We start from the raw sequence: 24,015 nt of genomic DNA on the forward strand, positions 1-24,015 counted from the left end.
TTAATATTTCCATCGCTGAGGCTGCTGCTATGTATGGAGAAGTGTCTGAAATTTCCGTATTAACTTGTTTTAAAATGGTATGGACTCACTGACAGTCAGAATCTAAAAATCTCTTATAAAACAAAATTGAATACTAGAAGCTGAACAGAAGTTAGCAGGGTGGAGGAAAGAAATATAGATGAAAGTAGGGCAACCTTCGATGTAAAATGAGAATCATGAGGACATACAGTAGCATAAACCTTGAAACTTGCTAAGATATGAGAGTACAGTTCTTGTTACAATAAATAAAAGATAAATGTAGGATGATTAGACACTATTTGTCTGTCTGTTTGTTTTTCAAGACAAGGTTTATCTCTGAAGCCTTGAGTGTCCTGGACTCACTCTGCAGACCAGGCAGGCCTCGAACTCACAGAGATCCACCTGCCTCTTCTGGGTGCTGAGATTAAAGTGATGTGGGATTTTATTACATGCATTAAAGCATTGTTGTGTAAACTTTACATCCACAACAAAAATAAAGAAAAGTAAGTGTCATTAGGAAAAAATTAAATTGTTTTTATAGCCTAGTTCTTAAAAAGTATTTAAAATGTTTCATACAATATATTTTGGTCATATTCTTTCTCCTCCCCCAAATCCTCCTGGATCCTCCCTACCTCCTTACTAACCCAATTTCAAGTTCATTTTCTTTCTTTCAAAGCAGCAACCTTGACTGAGCCTGAAGTTTATTTAAAAAGTGTTTGATTGTTCCCTTAACGCCCGAATCACTAGTTTTAAACCAAATTGTGAGAAGATCATATTCATGAAAAAGCTCCAAAGTTATTCTTTTGCTTCTTCTAATTTACTCTTTTGAAAGTTCTTGCTTAGTTCCTTATTTCAAATAAAAATAAAAGAAGAATGATCTTCCAATCCTTTTGGCAATCAAGACAAACATTTTATTTTAAACATGTGGAATTGCTATTTTGATTACAACTTTAGAACAGTAGCCAGAGAGAATCCTGCAAGGTCCTGGAGACGGCTACATCACTAAAGCACCTACCATGTAGGGGTGAAAACTGAAGTTTCGATATTCAGAACTCAAGTAAGTGACATGTTGGCATGGAAACCAGCCTTTACTTCTGTCCATGGAAGGTAGAGGCAGGAGGTTCCTCAGCAAACTGGCCAGACAATCCCTCTCTACAGAGCCTGTGTTTGAGTCAAAGATTTGGCCTCAATGAATGAGGTGGCTAGCAAGGAAAAAGAGTGCCAGCCAACAACCTCAGAGGTAGAAGTGTGCCCCTCCCCCAATGTGTGTGCGTGCGCATGCACATTCACACAAGCACACATCATACATGCACATACCACACACACATAACGCATACACACACATCACACATTTATCAGGATAAAAAAGTGCTAAGAATGTAAGATCCCTTTCTTGAAATGTGTCATTCTCCCTGGGCATTAAAAAATTGTCAACAGTTACAACAATGTATCTCGGATATCAGCTCACTTAAGGGAACTGAGTAAACTCCAATTAAGACTCTAGTGAAGAAAGTCACTCCCCAAACTAAACCTAACAGCTCAAATTCCATCCATTAGCTTTCCACTGACCCTAAGATCTGAGTACTTACACACTGACAGACTTTTCTCACACACACACACAAACACACACACACACTCTCTCTCTCTCTCACACACACACACACACACACGCACACACAAAGACAAAGAGAGACAGAGTCACACACAGAGATACATGAAACCACAAGAGAGACACGCAGAGACACAGAGACACACGAAACTGTAAGTGCTTCAGCTAATTGCTTGGTGAGGTTTGGTTGTTGATCGTAAGGTCTCCTGTGCCACGCTGTCTACTTTGGTAGCACTCTGAACAAATAGAATTCCTTCAAAGTGACAGTACTCACTGTCATTAATTATTTTTCATTTCGTATCTGTCCATAACAGGTGCACTTGTATGGGCCGTATATACTAGGATCACTGTACAAACAATTTCCAAACAAATAGGTTTCTTACTAATTTTTTCCCATTTTCTGTTGCATCCAATAGGTGTACAAAAAGAGGTAATCATGATAGTAGGAATTCCTGGTTTATATGGATGAAGGAAATTCTCAATATACGTTTCACACAGTAAGGGCAATGCTGGCTTATTTCCTGATCACATGTCTGTCTGTGAGCCAGGGGAAGTATCAAGAAAGGAAAAAAAGAATCACCTACTTTTAATTTGGCAAAATCATGTTTGCAACAGCTATTATAATTTACAACCATGTTCTCTTAGCTTTTTAGCTAAAGGGCCTTTTTCAGAGCTGTTGCTTCACTGTGAATTCTGGGTTTTATATTCAGACTTTTGTGATCTTCCTGTGCCTTCCCAGACATGTTTGCAGAAAGTGGAGATGATCCAGATCATAGGATGCAAACCATATGCCGTTTCACCCCAGAAACTTTTATTTTCTCTCTGGATCTGCTTACAATTGCTCTCCTCTTTTTTTCCAGCTTCCTGGCACCTCCGCCTGGTTTCTCATCACTACCCTTTTGGTTTCCTGAGCGGCCCTTCCATGCTTTTTTGTACTCAGCCTTCCACACATTCTGGGATCTGTTCCTTCCTTTGGATTTTATCTAACAACTAGTTCCTGTCCTAGAACTTAGTGTTGAAACAATCAGCAGATTATTTCTCATCCCAAGAATCACAATTAAGTACACAGTAGTAATGATTACTCTTAAATTGATAGTTATTTATAGTCTTGAATTTCTGGATTATGTGTATTGAATCATTATTTTTAATACGTTGTATGCTAACAGTTTTTGAATAAGACAATTTGCCCATGGCACGCAATAAAAATTCATTTATTTAGTTAAGAGCATTAGTGAAGTCAAGATTGTCAGAAAATGTTAAGTTTGGAAAAAATACAACCAAATTATATAACATATTTGTACAAAGAACTGAAACAAGATTTAAGTGCAGTGGCACTGGAGACTATTGCATTAAGATAAAGAATTCTAATGCTAATGCTTTTCTGTAAACTTAATCCAATGAAACTGAAATGATTCAGAAGAGGAATACAGCTTCTGCCATACTGAATCATATCAATTACATCTTTCTTGATCTTTAAAAGTCAAAAATGGAAAGAACTGAGGCCTTAACATGCTTAGTGAGGTTGTCCCCGCACTGCAGCAGTTTGCAAGTGAGGAAGTGTTTGTGTCTCTGAAATGACTGTAAACAGCTTCACAGCAGCTCTTAAAATGTGTCCACTAAACCTTTTACAAAAGGACACTTACATACTTACTAAGATGGACTGTAATGAGTTAGATGTTACTGCTGGAAGCTGGATAAAACATGAGAATCGTTGAGAGACCTAAGATCTCCAAAAAAATATGAAGGTCATCTCAATGAGCCATAGCTTAAGTACCTTTGAGAAGAACCTTCTAATATTCTACTTGCCTGTCTCTTCCTGTTTTTCGAGCTCCTTAAACTTGTATTGTTATATGGTTAAAACACCTGACATTATCCATTTCTATAGAATCGCATGAATATCTATATATCATTTCAGAATAATACTGGTATTAATAGGGCATGAATAAGCAAAATAACATTTAGTTTATTGTTTTCTTATAATTTTCGGGTGTGAAGGAATAAGTACTTTCATGATTTTATCTTTAAACAGCTATGTATTCTGTCCTGGATAGAGAACGTTAACCCGGAGGTGCATGTTTGGAAAAGCTCAGTCCTCATCTGGTGGTGTACTGAGAGGTGATTGGTCATAGAACTCTCACTTCACCCATGGACCATTATGAGGTAGGTTGTGAGTGGAGTTAGTGGGAACCTGAGAGGCTTTTTAAGGATCTTTAAGGGGTCCTGTGTTAGGATGTATTTTAAAATGCCACGCAGTCAATAGATCTGGGAAGAAGAGACATATTTGGGGGAAGGAGAAAAGAGAGGAGTTAGGGCCTGAGTGGGCCATGAGGGTAGAAAAGAGAAAGAGACAAGAGATAGAGAGCTACAGTGGGGGAGCATAGGAGAAGAGTCAGGGGAATGGTGGGCCCCCAGGAGAAAATAGAGCAGAGAGCTTGCAGGGATGGATCCGGTCTGTATATCGCTGCCAGCTGAAAGGCATTTGCCAGGTGGGTCTGCAGGTGCGACATCACAGGTTGCTAGGCAACCCAGAGGCAGGCTGCCTATACACTAACACTTGGTTCCTTTCGGGCCCTCTGCTTCAGTCATGCCTTGAGCGGAGCATCTCTCCTGTATCATATACCCTTCCTTCCATAATGCTGTGCCTCACTACAGGCTCACAGCGATGGGGCCGAGTGACAGTGGATTGAAACCTCCAAAACTAGTTCATATAAAGCTTTCCCTTTTGTTTCTCTCAGGCACTTCCTTCTTTCTTTCTCTTTCTCTTTTAAAAATTAATTTATTTTTTATAAATTACGGTTTATTCACTTTGCATCCCAGCTGTAGCTCCCTCCCTTGTCCCCTCCCAATACCACCCACTCTCCTCTTCTCCTCCTATGCCCCTTCCCCAGTCCACTAATAGGGGAGATTCTCCTCCCCTTCCATCTGACCCTAGTCTATCCAGTCTCATCAAGACTGGCTGTGTTGTCTTCCTCTGTGGCCTGGTAAGGCTATCCTCCTCAGGGGGAGGTGATCAAAGAACCAGCCACTGAGTTCATGTCAGAGACAATCCCTATTCCCTTACTAGGGAACTCACTGGGACACTGAGCTGCCATGGGCTAGGATAGGAACCTACCACAGAAGGCCTCCGAAAGACTCTACCCAGCAGGGTATCAAAACAGATGCTGCAACTCATAACCAAACTTTGGGCAGAGTACAGGGAATCTTATGAAAGAAGGGAGATATAGAAATACCTGGAGGGAACAGGAGCTCCACAAGGAGAGCAACAGAACCAAAAAATCTGGGCAAAGGGTCTTTTTTGGGTACTTATTTCTGAGAGAAAATCAACTATGTTTCTGAAATATGAGGTCACACTGTTTTAAGGTACTGAGTGTGTGGATCTAAAGTTCTTATCTTCTGTTTCTTAATTTTCCTTTATCTCATCAGACATAAACACTTTTCTGTGGCTGGAAAGAGACATCAGGACCAAGGCAATTTATGGAAGAAAGAATGTATAGGGGATTTATAATCTGAGAGGGATGGACTTATGAGCATCCTGGCAGGAAGAGTGGCAGCAGGCAGGCATGGTGCTGGAGCAGGAGCTGAGAGATCATATACCACCTCACAAAGACACACCTCCAACAAAGTCATCCTACTCCTCAAACAGCTTCACCCTCTGGGAACTAAATATTCAAATGTACGAGATCATGGGGGCTGTTTTCAGTCCAAACAACACATAGACTTCCCGATTTTAAACTGTTTTTACCGGGTGCCTTGTAGCACATTGAAAAAAAAATGAATACTACAAATGAATGAGCATAATTATTGATTTCCTTTTTTTTTAAACTCGTTTTCAATAGTTTCCCCCAGAAATTTTTGTATTATAGGAATTTGTAAAATTGGTTTGTTTTTATTGCCACATTTAACATCATAATATTGTTGTATTTAGACATTTCCTGAGTTTTGATGAGGGTATACTCAGAGCACACAAGATATATAGCCAAGAGCATATACCTTATGAGAAATTAGCAGTAGGAGAACAAAAACTGAAATGGCAAAGCTGGAAGTAAAAGAGAAATGTAGTCCCTAGTTAATGGAAATTGGCCACAGCTGCCAAAACTACCTGACTCAATCACATCATCATTTCACTTAAGCAGAGCACTTTCGGCATCAGACTTTCAAAGTAGAGGTGAGACGCTGAAACCCATAACAGCTACCAACTTTTCATATGCACACATTTAATATAGTTTGTTTTAAAAAGCAAGAAACACATATCCATAGTGTCTCATAGAAATATATTTTACAAATTGGCAAGATGAAAAATTCCCCATTGCTCTTGATTTATAGAAGAACCTTTAAGATTTCCAAAGCAGGCCAAAATATTTTAAAATCCCACAGATGATGTGGAGCTGGTGTATGGTTTACTGTCTTATTAAGCTAAACAGACATAAACAGCACAGAATATACTTTATAAAACTGGGGGATTCCATTGCTGTCGGTGGCAGTTACTTTTCTTCAAAACAAGCCAAGGCATTATCCATCCAGAGTGGGTCCCCAGCCAGCATTGCTTTAGTGTGACAAAAAGAAATTATCACCAACTTCACCTCTCCAGTAAGTTTCTAATTTCACACTTCCCCTGAAAGGGCCAACTTTCTGTTTGAGTCAGGAAGAATTGAGGAAGAGTAAATGAGTACTTCAGAGCTCTTCATTACCATAAAAATGTGAAATAAACAAAGCAGCATGCATAGAGTAAAACTGTCACCAATATGACTCAACTACTAGAAAGACTTATTCACAATATTCCATGTGTTCCTCAACATGATAAAACGGATCAGTCCCAACTGTTTGCATTGTATTTGCATAACAGCGATGCAAATGAGTCATTGAAATTAATTAAATGAACATTGTCATCTTAAAGGGTTTTGTTCAGCACATTTTTTCATGTACATTTGCAATCATATACACATATGATTTCTTTTGTTTTTGTTCTTTTGGTTTTTAACTTTTTATTTTTAAAAATTCATTCATTAATTTCTTTATTGACTTTACATCCTGGTCTTAGCCCCATCCCTCCTCTCCTCCCAGTCCCAACCTTTTTCACTTTCCCCATCCCCATTCCCTATTCCTCAGGAAAGGGGAAGCCCCCTTTCCCATTCACCTCAGCTCATCAAGTCCTACCAGAGTTTAGTGTGTCCTCTTCTCCCCCCCCTTCCTCCCCCCCCCCCCCCCCGTGGCCCTGCATGGCAGTCCCTCCAGGAGAAAGTAACTGAAAACCTGGCAAGAGAGTCTATGTCAGAGAGATCCCCTAATCCCCTTATTGGGGAACCCACATGAGACTTGAGCTGCCCATCAGCTACATCTGTGTAGGGGCCTAGGCCCAGTCCAGGCAAGGCCCTTGGTTGGTGCTTCGGCCTCAGCAGGCCCCTCTGGGCCTGGTTAGTTGGTTCTTTGGTCTTTTCATGAAGTCCCTGCTACCTCCAGGTCTTTATCCCCACCTCCCCACCCTCACCCCCCTCACACTTTTCCTCAAGACTTCTGGGCCTTGTCCAAAGTTTGGCTGTGAGTCTCAGCATCTGTTTTGAAGTGTTGCTGGATGGAGCTTGGGTTGGGCCAGGCATTGGCTGGACCTTCCCTCACTCTTTGCTCTATCTTTATTCCTGCACATCTTGTAGTCGGGGTGAACTTTGAGTTGAGGTTTTTGTGGCTGGGTTGGTGTTCCCTCCCTCGACTAGGAGACTTGTCTAGGTAGTGGGTGTCGTCTTCTGTCTCTATGATCCCTGCTACTAGGAGTCTCTGCTAGAGTCTATCTCATATTCCCCAGGAGCCTGCTCTGATTTAGATCTCAAGCTTATCAGCTTCATTTCTCTACATTTCATTTCTTCTAACCTCCTGTCCCCACTCTTCCCAAGTCTGATCTCTACCCTCATGTCTTTCCGTGTTGCCTCTCTAACCTTGTTCACTCTCTTCAACCGTTACCTGTCTATTCTATTTCCCCTTCTCAGTGATATTCAGGCATCTTCTTTTGAAGTCTTATTTTTGTTTTTCTACTTAGGATCTGTGCATTGTTGAATGTTTATCCTCTACTATATGGCTAAAATCCAAGTATAAGTAATGCAAGGTCTGGGTTACCTCACTCAGGATGATCTTTTCTAGTTCCACCCATTTGCCCTCAAATTTCATTTATTTCTTTTTAATAGCTGAGTAGTATTCCATTTTGTAAATGTACCATGGTTTCTTTAACTGTTCTTTGGTTGAGATGTTTTTTTTACAGTTTCTGGCTATTTCAAATAAAGATGCTGTAAACATAGTTGTCCTTGTTGTATGATGGAGCATATTTTATGAATATGCCCAGAAGTGGTATAGCTGGATCTTGAGGTAGCACTATTCCCAATTTTCTGAGGAAGCATCAGATTGATTTCCAAAGTGATTGTACAAGTTTGCATTCCCACCAGCAAAGGAGGAGGGTTCCCCTTTCTCCACATCCTCTCCTGCATGTACTGTCACCTGAGTTTTTATCTTAGCCATTCTGATGGGTATAAGATGGAATCCCAGAGTCATTTTGATTTGCATTTTCCTGATGGCTAAGAGCGTTGAACTTTTCTTTAATTGTTTCTCCTGTTTCTAATTTTTAATAGCAGACACAAATTCTGAAACTGATTCTTTAAAAAAAATAAATTTATTCACTTTACAGCCTGATAGCAGATACCTCCACTCCTTCCTCCCTTTTCAGTCCCACTCTCACACCCCTCCCCCACTTCCACATTCTTTTATCCTCAGAGAATAAGAGGACCCTCCTGGGTACCAACCCACCCTGGTTCTAGGCTCATTCTCTCCCGCTGAGGCCAGACAGGGCAGCCCGGATATATGAAAGTGACTTTTAAAAAACATGCTTTTTTTTTTCTTAGCAAACATTTAAGTCAATATAGTTGAAGATGAACATACTTGTTGTAATAGCTACATAACAACATATTACTTGACCCCCCCCCACTTCTTTAGGATATACAGAGAGTTCCTTTACAGAAACATACTTGCTAATGTATTATTAAATTTCATTTCTATGTAGTGAATTTTCAAACGGGAGTTTGCAAAACTATATTTGTCTTTTTTTTCATGGTTGGGAATTATTTTAATATCTTTATTTTACTATGCATAACATGTAATATACAATGTATAGTTATTTAATATATATTATCTCATAATTAATACTTGGAAAATTAAATATGTACCTTCTTGATTGTTAGTGACATTACTCACATTTGGAATAACCTATCAGAGCCTGTGCTGTTGGTGTTCTGTTCAGGAAGTTGTCTCCTGTGCCAATGAGTTCAAGGCTCTTCCCCACTTTTTCTTCTAACTGATTTAGTGTTTCTTGTTTTATGTTGAGGTCTTTGATCTACTTGGACTTTAGTTTTGTGCAGGGTGATAAATATGGCTCTATTTGCATTTTTCTACATGTAGACATACAGCTAGACCAACACCATTTGTTGAAGATGCTGTCTTTTTTCCATGGTATGATTTTGGCTTCTTGATCAAAAATCAGGTATCCATAGGTGTGTGGGTTTATTTCTGGGTCTTCTATTTGATTCCATTGATCCACCAGTACCAAGCAGTTTTAATTACTATTGCTCTGTAGTACAGCTTGAGATCAGGGATGGAGATACCTCAAGATTATCTGTTGTTGTACAGGATCATTTTGGCAATTCTGGTTTTTTGTTTTGTTTTTCCATATGAAGTTGAGAATTTTTCTTTCATAGGCTCTAAGATCAACAATCATTAAATGGGACCCCAAAAAACTGAAAAGCTTCTGTAAAGCAAAGGACACTGTCATAAGAACAAAATGATAACCTACAGACTGGGAAAGGATCTTCACCAACCCTCTATCTGACAGAGGGCTGATATCTGGAATATATGAAGAACTGAATATATAAAGTCAAGAAGTTAAAAAGCAACAAATCAAGTAATCCAGTTAAAAAATGGGCTACAAAACTAAACAGAGAATTCTCATTTGAGGACTACTGGATTGTAGAGAAACTCATAAAGAAATGTTGAATGTCCTTAGTCATCAGGGAAATGCAAATCAAAATGACCCTGAGATTTCACCTTACACTCATCAGAATGGCTAAGATCAAAAACTCCAACAACAATACATGCTGGAGAGGATATGGAGAAAGAGGAACCCTCCTCCATTGCTGGTGGGAATGTAAACTTGTACAACCACTTTGGAAATCAATCTGGCACTTTCTCAGACAATTAGGAATAGTGCTTCTTCAAGACCCAGTTATACCACTCCTAGGCATATATCCAAAAGATGCTCAAGTACACAACAAGGACATTTGCTCAAACATGTTTGTAGCAGCTTTATTTGTAATAGCCAGAACCTGCAAACAACCCAAATGTCCCTCAACTGAGGAATAGATACAAAAATTGTGGCACATTTATACAATGGAATACTACTCAGCAATTAAAAGCAAGGAAATCATGAAATTTGCAGGCAAATGATGGGAACTAGAAAAGATCATCCTAAGTGAGCTATTCCAGAAGCAGAAAGACACACAGGGTATATACTCACTTATAAGTGGATATTAGATATATAATATAGGATAAACATACTAAAATCTGTGCACCTAAAGAAGCTAAGCAAGAAGGAGGTCCCTGGATAAGATGTTCAATCCTCATTCAGAAAGGCAAACAGCATGGGCATTGGAAGAGGGAGAAAACAGGGAACAGAACAGGAGCCTACCACAGAGGGCCTCTGAAATACTCTTCCCAACAGGGTATCAAAGCAGATGCTGAGACTCATAGCCAAACTTTGGGCAGAGTGCAGGGAATCTTATAAAAGAAGGGGGAGATAGAAAGACCTGAAGGGGACAGGAGCTCCACAAGGAGAGCAACAGAACCAAAAATTATGGGCACAGGGATCTTTTCTGAGACTGATACTCTAACCAAGGACCACTCATGAATATAATCTAGAACCCCTGCATAGATGTAGCCCATGGCAGCTCAGTGTCCAAGAGGGTTCCCTAGTAATAGGACCAAGGACTGTCTCTGATATGAACTCAGTGGCTGGGTCTTTGATCACCTCCCCCTGAGAGAGGAGCAGCCTTGCCAGGCCACAGAGGAAGACATTGCAGCCAGTCCTGATGAGACCTGATAAGCTAGGGTCAGATGGAAGGGGAGGAGATTCTCTCTTATCTTGGAGAGGGGCATAGAAGGAGATGAGGGAGGGAGGGTGGAATTGGGAGGGAATGAAGGAGGGAGCTATAGCTGGGATACAAAGTAAATAAACTGTAATTAATATAAAAAATAAAAAATAAAAATTTAAAAAGGAATAACCTATCAGTTGTGCCTACACAAGTGGTTAGTTTAAAAAGTTTTTATAACAAGTTTTCTAGTGGAGGAAATACTTTTTTTCTCATTTTTCACTTAAAAAAGGAAAGCTCCAATTTTCTTCATATGAGATGATTGTCTGATTAAGCAATTGCCTTGACAGTATGTTTGGTTGCCCAGGTTGTCTCAATAAATATAAAATTATATCAAATACATTTAAAATTGATAATTAAGATTTTATAATTTTACTTTATTCTAATAATGCAAAATCATAATTATTAATATTCCAATACTGTGTTTCTGGAATAGTTCCAAGTATGGTAAGATGCATTACTGTTGTACAGTATGTTGTTCAACTTGCTAATTATATAGTCAAGCTCTCTGTAAAAGTTAAAGGTTTACAGTACACATTCACATTTGGTCATTCTTAATAAGCCAAATCTCATTACTAACATTGAATAATCCACATATCTCTGAAAGCAAGCTAAATATATATTGATAACATTTTAATGGTTATTTTGCACTAATATCTATCATCTAAATATAGATACAGACACAGATATGGATATATTTGTCTTGGGGGGAGCGGAGTCTCACGTATCCTGGATGATCTGGAACTTGTTTTGTTTTCAAGGATGACCTCAGACTTCTGATACTCTTGCTCCATTCTCCCAAATACTGGAATTACAGATGTGCAAAGACAATCTGGCTTATGTAGTGACCGTAAGGATCAGACCTAGGTGATATAGTGGTTAGAGCTTCGCGAGTGGTTACTAAGTGCGCCAGCAATCGAGCCACATCTTCGGCCTTCTAGAAGAATTTAATTGTTCTGTAGGACAGTGCTTTATATGATTAATTTGGTATTTCAGTCTAACATATATGCATGGTGAATCTGAATATATTTTGAAGTGGAACATTTTGTTAGTCTATACTCTGGAAAAGTTTATAACATTTTGAAATTTCTCTTCTTTAAAGATTTAATTGATCTCATCTGTTATTCCCTTCAGGTCTTATGACTTTTCCTTTGAATTTTTGAAAAATCTTTCAATTATGATACTGTTAATATTTTATATTCACTGATAGTCTTCCCAATTTTAAAAATATATTTTTATAAAAGTAAATTTATACAGTCATTTAAAATACTTTTTTATTATTTTATTGATTCGGGCCATGTCTGGTTATTGTTCCATTTTCAGGTCCCATCTTTTGTTTGATGAGAAGTGAAGTCAAATATCCCATCTGTTCCTTCACTTCAGGTAAGAAGCAAATTGTTCAGTGGTTTCTCACAATTCCCTAGCTGAATGGGTCACACTAGTCACAACAGGTGCCTTCCAGACATTGCGCTCCTCTTCTACTTCCTTTCCTTCACTGTCACCTTTCTTCTGCCACTTCACAGCTTTGGAAATCCCCAAAGTTATCGCAGGAAGCAAACTAGGCCAGGCAGAAAACAACTCCACAAGAAAGTCTTTCTAAACATATTTTTAATGTATTCTTCTCTCTTACATTACATCCCTACTGTGGTTTTCCCCCTCTCCACTCCTTCTAGTTCCCCCTCCCATCTTCCTTCTTTTCCAGGTCCACTCCTCCCCCATTTCCCTTCAGAAAACAGCAGGCTTCCTGGGAATATCAACCTAACAAATTACAATACCACTAGGCACAAACCCTCACATCAAGGCTGGAGGAGGCAACCCAGGAGGAGGATCAGGATTCAAGAGCAGGCAAAAGCGCCAACGACAGCCCCATTCCCACTGCTGGGAGTCCCGCAAGAGCACCAAGCTGTGCAATCAGCATGTATGAAGTCTACTCTAAATCTTAGTCAACGAGTCACAGCAAGAGACTTGGCAGTGTCAGATGGAAACTAACCATGAAAGGGAAGTGCTCTGTAGGAGCATAATCTTCAAATTCAACACCCTGGAGAAGTCACTCTACAAATCCCGGCAGCCATCACGCCGTGACGCATGTGCTCATCTTCCCACGTAATTACAGAGCCCTCCACCACGAGCAGTTGTACATACTAAGTGTAAAAACAATCCGCAAAGACAGCCGGCCTGTCTCCGTGCTAACTTTCCCTTCTTAACTCGTTTTATTCCCAAATCTTCATTTGCTTAGGCTTTCCTTTTGGTATCTACCGTGGGGTTTTAAATCAGGGAAGGCTCTATGGTTCTCAGCAACCATTGAGGATTTACTGTTCTTTAGGCAGTGTGAACCGCTTCCAAGTAATGAAAAATGAACTCTGAAGAAAACCCAACAGCATTGTATCCCTGAAAGGAGATGCAGCCTCACTCACTTGTTGTAATAGCCGAGGTCATCTGCTGCCCTCCGAAGGCGAGTTTCTAGAGTGGCTGACCTGCTGTCTCCATTGCGGACCCTGACACACAGAATGATTGCTTACGACACAGCACCGGTCCCCATTGCTGTCTCCAACAGTGAGGGCGGTACTGAAGCTTTCTCATGGCACAGTTTTCCCCCGCTCCCTACTGATCCTGACAGGGTGTCTGCTACACTTACCCAGCAAACATTCTGATATTGTGTGAAAGGCGAGTAATCGCCTTAGAAGACCATGGCCTCTTGTCTATTTCAAGTGAACACTGTCAGTAAGTTTGTTTCTTTCACTGGATACATTTTTTTCCCTCTGGGAAGTAATTTTCTTTTTCCATGATTACTTAACATCTCTTTGATGTCCTGTTCTTAGTTATAGCTCCCCACCCAGAGTCAGCTTTCAACACTGCTTTTGGGTTTTAATGACTGCTTTAGCCTAACAATTCACATAAAGAATACTCTTCTGAGGATAAGAATTTATTAATGCAAAATCAATTAAACTTGTTCCATTAAGGTTTTTAATTTAACGGAAGACAACTATAAAAGAAAATAACGCAACGTTTTGCTTCTAATTTTGTAACTGGCAGAAGTGTTCGTGTATATACATATATGAGAAAAATATATTTTGAGGGCCTTTGCTTTAAAATGTGGGCTACAATCAGGAAAGGCTGCCAAAAGAAAAGTTGAAGAACCTATATGTACTTGATAGTTCTTATTTTTAAAATTGTGTCCTATTGGACTTGTGTTCTATTTATTGTTAAACACATGGTCCCTTTATGTAGCTTCTAGAAAATGATGTTACAAAGAAAATAACTATTACCAATGTGGGGCTACATATGAGGAACTATTATTTCCTAACGATGGAGATTTGGCTGTTACTAAGTGAGAATGGTGAAGTAACATTCATCATGGACACTTTTGTACCATTTGTTTAATTCTCTGAAGGTGGGGAAGACAGAATCAGGTCAGTTGTCCCAGCAATGTTGGGTGAAGCACCAGTCCTGCCCCCAGCTCTACCCTGGGGATGGAGGAGAGCCTAACCAAATGAGGACTGTGGATGCCAAGTTTATTTATCACAAGAAGGCAAGTATGACGTAAAAAGGAAACAAAACCTGCTTCAATTTTCAGAAGGCCAAGTTAGGGGAATGGTGCGCTTCTGTTGATCGCTACCTTGTAGCGACAGCGGCGATAGAACACTGCTGTGCTGTATTTAGGAGGTCGTTCCACAAAAGAAACTGAAAACGTTATTCTTGATCGTCAGCAGTCAGGTGCTGCACTGCTTTACTAATAGAGCTCGTGTGAGGCTGTGGGATCTGAAGGGCCGTGCTCCAGGGTGACTTCCTCAGTTCATACTCAATGTCCTTCCTACAGCAGGCGTTTCTCTTGTCGCCTGGAGCCAGGGTGTGAGAGAGGACCACCCTGTCTGCCTATGTATGTCTAGTCATCTATGCTTTCCCATCATGCCTTTGCCTCTGAGTTCGTTGCTTTACATCTTTGCCTGTCTTCCCCAACATATCTTAAGCTCGTTAAAGACAGGGACCACACTCATCTAATTTAGTTCAAGTGTTTATTGCTTAAAATAAAGTGAGTGTCCAGTCAGAGCTAACTTTGTAGGTGAGTAGGTCAACCGCCTTTCAGTGTTCCAAGACCCGATGACTATTGTGCACTTAGATGACCTACTTAACATTTCTTCTCGGTGGTTGGAGGTTATTACGTATTCATTTTTGAGGTATTTCAATCTTAAGTGCAGAATTATCAGCATTTGTTGAAATTTTGATAAATGACTTCCATTAATTGAATAAAATTGTGGTACAATGTAATGTGGACGCTTTTCTTTTGTAAGTAGTCTTTGACAGCGTGTGAGGTTGGCAGGTACCTGTAAGAGAGATTCATCAGGTTGTGTGCAGGAGGGTAAGCTAAATGCTCCTTTGGGTGCAGGATGGGTAAGCTAAATGCTCCTTTGGGTGCAGGAGGGTAAGCTAAATGTTCTTTTGGGTGCAGGATGGGTTAGCTAAATGTTCCTTTGGCTGCTCAGAAATAACTTATATGAGGAGTACAAAGTCTCATCAGCAGCTGTAGAAAAGTAGCTAGTTGCAAATTTGTGTATGTCTCGTGTGTGTGTGTGTGTGTGTGTGTGTGTGTGTATGTATGTGTGATGGTTCCTGAGACAAGGACTATTAACTATTTTGTTTCTTGTCTGGTAATGATTCTGAGTGCATGGGAATTGAAAACACAAATACACACACACACACACACACACACACACAAATCATTAGTTCTCAGTTAGAACAGCCATTCCAAACAAAGCAATGTGTTTGGCATTTTCAGAAATGCTTTATTGGAATGATCAAGGGTTTGAAAGAGCTTGAGTTAGGTATAATGATCATTTCCTTTAAATGGGAGAAGGTCATGATGAAAGTTGCTATTTATCAGTAATTAGAGTTCTATAGAGGCTCCAATTATGATATTTAGACCATTAGCAAATGAATGTTATTTAGATTTTGCTATGGAAAATGACCCTAGGCCATGTGGCATCTTATGGAGTGATGCGGTAGAGGCCGCATTGTGGTCTACATCTCAGCAACAATCCAAATTCGGCTTCACATACAGACTCCATCTGGACTCAGTTATTAAGGATACATTAGTGCCCAATACAGAACTGGAAAGTGGCACCTCAGTGGGCTTGGAGATGAAAACAAACAATCCTGTATCTTATTAAATTTTGCACAAAATGGAAAACATTATGTGTGGTGAGATGCAGTGAAACTTATCTAATGAGCAATAAACATTTCTGAATGACCATAGTTTCCTTTGAATCATGCTTTCAGAAAAAAAAAGGAAGATCTGGACCAAGAAACCAAATATTATGTAGGGGACATTTACAATTTTTTCTAATGTGTTTTTATAAAAAATTATTAGTTGGCTCTTTACATCCACACTGTCTGGCAACATGCTGATGAGGACAGAAACAACCCTGCCTGCATCTGAAGAGGCTGAAATAGAAAAAGAAAATCTCCAGTCAAGAGGTAATGAAGACTAATTGTTGGCACAGTTACCTAGGCTCTGTTTTCCTTTCGAGAGTGGGGAAGAGAATAATACTGACTTGCTGTCGCCACAAACACAGCTGAATGCTATCACAAAGGGATTTTCTTGATCTGATTTATGTTGTTGGTCTAACTACACTCAACATGGAGTGGCAAACTAGCTTGACCCGAGCCACTCACAGCTCTGTCCCTTTGCACACGAGACGGCAGTGCTAACGGAATCTGAAAGCTGTCTTGTTTCAGGAAATTTTTACCAATTATTCAGTCTAAGGTTTCATTTGTTTAATGACTTCCTCATCAAACCACCTAATATGTTTCCTTTCTCCCTTTGCATTTTTATTTCCTTCAGCTTCTCTTGAGTCTAGGTATGGTTAATTTAATCTTTCCTCCAAAGTCAATGCTTCTGACCTCTGAAGTCGCAGGGCCAAAGGCCAAATGACTTTAAATGCCAGTGTAAGAGAACTTTCAAAGCTTTGTGAAGTGGGTGTCATTGCTGGGGGCACCTAAATGGGGAAGGGGGCATATACTCTGTCAGTCATAGGTAAGTGTCAACTGGGAGGCTAAATGATTCAAAATGAAGTCCCTTTATTGGCTTTTAAAGGTCTTCTCTTTCTCGTTTATTTAGATATTTTGTCCTGTTAATTGGGAGGGAGGGTTTGAGGAGTTTATAAAAGAGCCTAATAAGTGAAAGGGGGTGTTCCCAACTCTGGGTGACGTACAGCCACTAGGAGCCGTCAGAGTCAATGTGCTGTGTGAGAAATACGTACACACGCTTCTCTAAATTGCCTAGGCAAATTCATGCACAATACGTACGTGTATTACGTGATTACATTTTCTGAGCTTTGCTGAACATATGACTTCTTAGTTGGTAGTGTGGCAAACAGAAAGCAGGAGACGAAATCCAGAGACATTAACTGTATCAGCACGTGTCCATTATTTGTTGGTTCTCTGATTTTGTTTTGATTAAAAACAATCAATGCCAGATGCATGAGTACTTAACAAAGGCTAGCTAAATGTGATAATTTTTACTTATATGCATCATAATTCTCTTTTTTTACTTACTTGTGATTGATATTCCATGAATTCTAATGCCATTTTGCCATTCTTTCAAGTTTTAATTGTAAGCTTCCTTTTATTTCTTTCTGATATAGTCGTATTTGTTGTAGAAATATATACTATTTTTTTTTTGAACTTTAAATCTGCCTTTGTTCTGCTGTTAGTATTTTCTTTACTAGTTTTTTCCATTGTAGTCACCTGGAGAGGAAAGCTTACATTAATTATAATTTCAAATAGCTCAAAATTGTCAATAATCGTTTTGGGTACTGTTTCAACACTTAGGTTTTATATAATAACTAAATTAAGAATGTGTCATATTAGAACATTTGCCATTTTCTACACATTGTAATTTATACTACCTCAAAATCCCATTTCTTATCTTCTTTGATTACTTCTCCCTGGTGGGGCAACCTAGCCAGCCCACAGAGGAGGAGGATCCAGGCAGTCCTGCTGAGACCTGATAGGCTAGGGTCACACAGTAGGGGAGGAGGACTTCCCTATCAGTGGACTGGGGGAGAGGGATAGGGAAGAAAGGGGGAGGGTGGGCAGGACCAGAAGCAGAGGAGGGGGGGAGCTATAACTGTGCTGCAAAGTGAATAAAAAATAATAATAGTGGAAAATTTATTATAATGAACTTGCAAAAGAAAAAATCTCACAGTGAAATCAACCAGACCCAAAGTCTGCACATCTCAATGACTTCCATACAATCTGAATATTCATTCTGAAGCTGTGGAGCTTCACAGCGGACTTCTACACTCTATCAATTATACTTTTATGCACTTGAATATTAAGTGATGAGAAAAGAATACAGATAATAGACGCTTGAGTCATGAAAGAAGATATAAAATTAATTAGTTTAAATTCTCTTGTGCTTTCCTTAAATTTTTTTTCCATTGGGGTATAAATAGTGATGATGATGTTTAAAGTCAATATTTTATTAGCAGAGTGTTACTTCCTATAGTTTGTCCCAGTAGGGATATTTACATGGGTATGTAATGTCTCAAAGATAGAATAAAGCCAGCAGACAAAAGTTATCTTCTGGTGTCCAACATACCTCGGATTAGAGAAAATAATTTCACATAAATAGTAATCTTTCAAGCTGGGGGTAACATTCCATCTATATAAAATTATTAGATAATTTAAGCAGATCTTCCTCTATGCCACATAATCTATTTTATAAGTCAAAACTCATCTCTAGGTTATTTGGGTAAATGTATTGCTCTTTTTCATATGTACATCTATCATCAAAATACAGGGAAACATGTCAAATAATTCTCACAGGTTAAATCACTTTAAAAATTGGACGATTGGGGCCTGGCATGGTGGCATATGCCTTCAGCTCCAGTACCATGTGAGTGTTGAGGCCAGCCGGGTCTATTAGAAAGTTTTATGACAACCAGGACTAAATAAAGAGACCCTGTCTCCCCCCGACCCCCAATAAAGGAAGATTTTATTCATGATAAAACCTGCAGATGCTGTTTCTATCACTAAATCACTCAACTAGTTATTAGTTAATATTTTAAGAATGAAAACTTGAAGGTTTCACTTCGTTGATGCTTTCCGATGTCTCAAAGATTGGTCTGGAATATGCCATGTCATATTCATGGTAATAACCAGGCGAATAACCAAAAGTACAACAGCAACCACATCCAGTATGGTGGCTGAATACAGATATGTTAACCAGTGGGTGCTGGGGCCTCATATGGATTCTCCCCAAGTCCATGGAAAGGGATATTATATTATGGCATATAGGTAGACTTATCTTGAAAAAGAGCTTTTCAACATTGAAAAAAAAGCACAACTTTTCAATAACCTATCAGTGACTAAGAAACTATGAAATTTTCTGACGACATTGTTTTCTTTGTTTTATAAATAGAGATGCTTTTGAATAAAGAGTAATCCAAGGGCAGCCCTGGTGGTGAAGTGCTTGGCACACAAGTCTGGGGACCTGAGTTCAATCCACAGCGCCCTTGTTAAAGAAGAGGAAATAGAAGCAGCAGCAGAAGGAGGAAGATAAGGGAGAGGAGAAAGAGGAGGAAGAGGAGAGAAGAAAAAAGAGGCTGAAAAAGGAGGAGGACGTTTTGGGCCTGGGTAGCAGCTCAGTTGGTCAGCCTGCCTGCTCTCCCTCTCTGCTAGGCAAGGGGTGGGGCCAGCTCTCCTACCCTATTGAACTATGGGCAGAAATGGCTCTCCTGTGCTCATGCCAGCTTTTCTGCATTCACACTGCCAGGTCCAGCTCTCTGCAGCACTGCCCTGGTGAGGGGCGGGGCAAGTTCTCCTGCTATCATTCCCTTGGGGCTAGTTCTCCCACACTGTCCAGGTAAGGTTCAGGGGCAGCTCTTCGACAGCCTTGGATAACAATATGGCCCCAGGCGGCAACCCAAACCAGGGCCATCCACATGGCCTTTTGTGGTAACATGGGCCATGGTCAGACACACAGATCCCTGCTGCTGCAGGGCCATGGGCCCAGACGTGGTCCTCAGTGTCAGCATTGGCCAGGGCATCAGCGTGGATTCAGGGGGGAGTCTTCATAGCGCTGACACTGGCCTGCCTCCCTTTCTCGCTCAGATCTCCACCATCTTCATTGTAGTGATGCCCACCCTGCCGATACTATGTGGTTGCAGCAGCGTCTAGAGAGCCCTTAATTAGAGGTCCTTCTTCCATATATTCTAATTTCCCACTGACAAACTTTATCAAAAAAGAAGAATCAATAGATATAGTACTTAACTGCTTTTTTTTCTTCTTAACAGAAATTCTTTTGTTTTATCTATCTACACCTTTGAAACCAAGTAGTTTTGGAATAAAGCTTTGGAACACTATTTGTTACTCTATAGAAAATGTTATTGTTCTGTATTGTATTTTATTGGTTTTCTCCTGGTAAACATGAAGTCCAAAGTAAATTCTCAATTTTTTTAAGATATAGGTAAATTAAAATAAAGCAACAAATATGAAAGAATGCACTCGTATCTGAGGATGAAAGTATTTCAGGGGGGCTGGAGAGATGGCTCAGAGGGTCAGAGCACTGCTCTCCCAGAGGTCCTGAGTTCAATTCCCAGCAACCACATGGTGGCTCACAACCATCTATAGTGAAATCTGGTGTCCTCTTCTGGCATGCAGGGGTACATGGAGATAGAGCACTCATCTTCATAAAATAAATAAATAAATTTCTTAAAAAAACATATTTCAGACATACTCTTGGGCATTAAACTACATTAAACTTTGCACTGAAGTGATATCCATATGCATAAATATATATGCAACTGTATACATAATATGTATAGAAATTAATAAATTATATAGGCCAGAGGAAGTAATAAGATGAAATCTGCTATCAAATATTTAAAAGATTTGAAAATGGTTATTCCTTTTGTGTCTGCATTAAACTCACTGGTTTGGCTGCTAAATGAAATAATGGTTTGGGTTATTTTTATTTTAAGTAATACATATTGATTTATCATTTTTACATCTTATGACATTGGTTTTTTTTTTTTTTGTGGATATTGTTGTTGTTGTTTGGAATACTCAAGGTCCAGGGACTGAGTAATATTCTATTGTGCAAATGTACCACATTTTCTTCATCAGTCCTCCTGCTGAAGGATATCTAAGTTGTTTCCAATATCTGGCTATTATGAATAAAGCAACAATGAACATGGTTAATCAAGTGTCTCTGTAGTAGAATGAAGCATCCTTAGGGTACATGCCCAAGTGTGGTATAGCTATATATTGAGGCAAACTCATTTCCATCTTCCCAAGGAACTGCCACACTGATTTCCATAGTGCTTGTACAAGTTTGCACTCCCACCAGCAACGGATGAGTGTGCGTCTCATTGCACACCCTTACAAGCATGAGCTGTCACTCTCTTTGTGGATCTCAGGCACTCCAAGATGTGTAGATTGAAAACTCAAAGTAGTTTACATTTGCATTTCTGTGATAAGGATGTTGGGCACTACTGTGTTTTTCGGCTAATTCCTATGTAGAGAGAATTCTCTGTTTAGATCTGTACCTAACTTTTAAATGGGATTATTTGTTTTCTTGATATCTAGTTTTTTATTATTTTATATATTTTGGATATTAGTCTTTTATCAGATAAGTAATTGGTGAATTTTTTTCCATTTTGTAAGCTGTCATTTTTTTTCTTTGTCGCAATGACAAGTGACATTTACTGTCCAAAAACTTTTCAGTTTCAGTAGGTCTTACTTATTAATTGTTGACCTTAATGCCTGTGTGAATGGTACTCTAGTCTAAATCTTTTTTTTCTGTGCCAATGAGTTCAAAACTATTGCTTGTTTTCTCTTCTGTCAGATCTGGTTTTATGTTGAGGTCTTTGATCCATGAGCAGTTGAGCTTTGTACACAGTGTTCATGTGGATATGGATGTTTGCTTTCTTCTACTGTAATTGTCTTCCTGGGTATTTGTTGAAGATGCTGGGTTTTTTTTTCCCCACTGTGTATTTCCGGTTTCTTTATTTAAAAAAAAAAATCAGGTGTCCATTGGTGTGTGGATTTAGGTCTGGGTCTTCAATTCACTTCCATTGATCAATGTGTTTATTTTGTGCCAATACCATACTGTTTTTTTTAACCTTTTAAAAATATCTATTTTTTATTCACTGTACATCCTAGTTGTAGCCCCATCCCTCCTCCCCTCTCAGTTTCACCCTGACTCCCTTCCCCCTCCCCCCTTGCCTACTCCTCAGAAAAGGGGCTCACCAAGTTGCATCAGGACTGAGCACATGCCCTTCCCCTGTGGCCTGGCGAGGGGAAGTGATCCATGTCAATGCAGTCTGCATGTGATAAAATAATACAATTTGAGGTCAAGGACGGTAATATCTTGAGCAGTCTCTTATATTTAGGATCATTTTACCTATCTTGAGTTTCTTAAATTTCTATTATCAGCTGAAAATTTTTCTTCTATAATCTGTGAAGAATTATGTTGAATATTGATGGGTTGCATTTGATCTGTAGACTGCTTTTGGTAGGATGGCCATTTTTTATTATATTAATCTTACTAATCCATGAGCTTAAAGATACTTCCATCTTCTGATAGCTTCAATTTTTTTCTTCAGTGTCTTAAAGTTCTTATTATAGGAATCTTCCACTTGCTTATTTAGAGTTGCCATGACATATTTATTTTATCTTTTGTAGCTATTGTAAAAAGTATTATTTTCCTAATTATCATTTCCTGCCACTTGTATATAGTAAAGCTACTGATTCTTTCAGTTAATCATGTCTCTAGCTTCTTTGCTGAAAGCATTTATCAGCTGCAAGTTTCCAGTAGAATTTTTAAGGTAACTTATATATACTATCATATCATCTGAAAACAGAAATACTTTTGTTTTATCCTTTCCAATTTGTATATCCTTTATCTCTTTCAGTTGTCTTATTACTCTAGTGAAGATTTCAAGTGCTATATTGAATAAATATTGCATAGAGTGGAAACCTTATCTTGTTTCTGACTTTAGTAGAATGGTCTTGAGTCTCTCTCCACTAAAGTTGATATTGGCTCTGTGCTTGATATAAATTGCCTTTACTATGTTGAGGTATGTCCATTGTTTTTCTAAACTTTCCAGGACTTTTATCTTGAAGAGGTGTTGAATTTTGTCAAATACCATTTCTGTATCTAAGGAGTTGATCATGTGGTTTTATTCTTTTGAGTTTTTTTTATGCTATGGATTATGTTTATTGATTTACAAATGTTGAAAAATCAATTCCTACATCTCTGGGATTAAGCCTATTTGATCATGGTGGATGATCTTTTTGATGTGTTCTTGGATTCAGTTCTGTTCAGTTTGCAGGTATTTCATTGAGAATTTTTGCATCTATGTTCACAGGATCTGTACTCTCTTTCTTTGTTGAATCTTTATGTAGTTTAGTTTTCAGGGTAACTGTGCCCACATAAAATGAGTTGGGTAAGGTTCCTTTAATTTTTATTTTGTGAAATAATTTGAGGAATATGGGTTCTGGTAGAACTCTGTTAACCCCCCTGGACCTAGCTTTTTGGTTGGGAGACTTTTATGACTGCTTCTTGATTTGATTATGGTGGTGATGTGTATTTTTTTTTAAATCCATTTTTTCTTTTTCGTGTGGTGGAATATAAGTTTTTACAGCAAATCTCTACTATTCTCTGGATTTCCTTAGGGTCTGTTGTTATATTGTGCTCCCCCCCCCCCCCCCCCGCAAGCTCACTGTCCCTTCATCTCTCATTTTGTTAATTTGAATCTTCTTTCTCTACTGTTCAGTTAACTGGGATAAAGGTTTGTCAATCATTGATTCTCAAAGAATTAACTCTTTTTTGAAATTTAAGTATTTTATTGCAGATATTTAAAGTAACCACAAAGCTTATTTTATAGGACACAGATTGTGATTTTAAATGATCTGAATGGGGAGACTTAAACACATGACACATAGCAATATGCAAAACTGAAGCTAACCAGCTCTTTGTTCAACCGAGTCTTTGTATTCTGTTTGTTGCTATGTTAGTGATTTCAGCCTGGAGTTTGATTGTTTCTTGCCATCTACTCCTTTTAGGCTTGATGCCTTCACTTTGTCCTACAGCTTTCAGGTGTGCTTTAAGTTGCCATTATGACCTCTCTTTTCTTTCTCTGTAGGCGCTTAGTACTGTGAGGTTAGCACCGTCTTCACTGCATTCCTTACGCTTCTGACTTTAAT

Source organism: Meriones unguiculatus, chromosome 19 (genome assembly GCF_030254825.1).
Source record: "Meriones unguiculatus strain TT.TT164.6M chromosome 19, Bangor_MerUng_6.1, whole genome shotgun sequence".
Lineage (NCBI taxonomy): Eukaryota > Metazoa > Chordata > Mammalia > Rodentia > Muridae > Meriones > Meriones unguiculatus.